Here is a 1659-nt window from a genome sequence, read left to right on the forward strand (position 1 = left end):
TCTTAAGAAACAATGTCTTTAAAAGGTATTTGAACAAAAGCAACCACTTTCGGTGTGTTATATCCATTAACATCCCTTTGTGAACCCCATAAAGTAACATAATTCTGCGCACCCTGAGTATGCTAGCAATCATTTCTTAATATCAACGCGCCAAATCAACAGCAACTATTCAAACTGTGCGTTTAGCCTATTATAGATCATTGTTGCTTTAAAATGAGCAATTATCCATAATTGGACACATTTTGATTCAGCATTTTATTATGCATGAGCTTTGTTGTTGGTATAGACACGCGCAATAATAAACTTGTCCTTAATATGGAATCGTATCACTCAATGTACATACACGTAAAAAATGTAAAAGTTTATTCCAGACAAGTACCGATTGCATAAAAAATAACAATAGTGGAAAGGTTCTTGCTTATTGTCCAGCACTAGATGTGTCTGATTCAATGCACATATTCACGAAGCGGAGGGTTGTGTAGACATGCACAACCAACAACGCTAATTTTTCCAAAACATAAACTAGATTCTCATACAAAAAATTATATCATAGGCCATCATTTTTAATGCAACTACAGATCGGTCTTAAATTCTCTAACTACATAATATACTGACTATAACGCTTTTCTACATAACGAAGAGTAACACAAAAAAAATTATAAAATTAAAAGAACACACATACCGGCTCCCCAATCATTCCTATTGAAAATCTTGACACTTCGAATGAGGAATAACTGCTGGAGATTACCCACCATGAGGTGTTGTACGATTTCGTGTGTGAGCACGACTTTACGTTTACCAAATTCGGTGACTTATTTCCGTCAACGTCTGGTCCGCGGTATAAGTGTCATAAGTATCCGTCTGGTAGGCAGGCTTACAAAGGGCATCGTTACAGCGGCTGTTTAATAAACAAAAGTTGGTGAACATAAATATCGCCATATTTTCTTCATAGACAGTGAAATATCGCCTAAATCCTATCGGTGAATCATTAATGTTCGCCTCGTTGAAAATAAGACAACGCTGAACAAACAAGCGAGCAAACTGTGGTCACTTATTGCTCGTTGTATTTCTTTAGATCACACGGTGAGTCGTCTGTCCGCGCCCGTTTGGGTGCGTGGATCAATCATCTATCAGTTATTTTAAGGACACATCTATCGAAAGGTTGATCTAATGCGATTCAACATAAATGATAGTCTAGTTACCTTCATGTAAGCAACTCACTGAGTTGTCTTAATATCTTTAGTGATCAGGATTTCCTCCACAAGTAACGATCACATTGAGGCAAACGAAAATACCCATATATCACATTGATTTTTGTTTTAGAATGTGCACACTATTTTTACTGTTATTTACGGTGGCACTAAGGTGACATCACCGCTCCAAACAACAAGACGTCGGGAAAACAAAAGTTCTTTTTCCCGTCTCCAAAAAGAAAATAACTTCTGAAAACATACATGCACTTATTTTGTGTTTTCCCAGAGTTTATTATTTTTGGAAACGGGTAAACACAATCGCTATATTGTGCGCACAAGATGCTATCTTGTTCCCTCAAAATAATCAGCCAATGAAAACGTCCCTAGTATCCAGAAGTTTTAGCAGCGGCCAAAGACAACTCTACGAAGGACAAGTTCATCTCGATCTGTCATTTTCACGAAATTT

This window comes from Dreissena polymorpha, chromosome 14 (assembly GCF_020536995.1).
Source record: "Dreissena polymorpha isolate Duluth1 chromosome 14, UMN_Dpol_1.0, whole genome shotgun sequence".
Lineage (NCBI taxonomy): Eukaryota > Metazoa > Mollusca > Bivalvia > Myida > Dreissenidae > Dreissena > Dreissena polymorpha.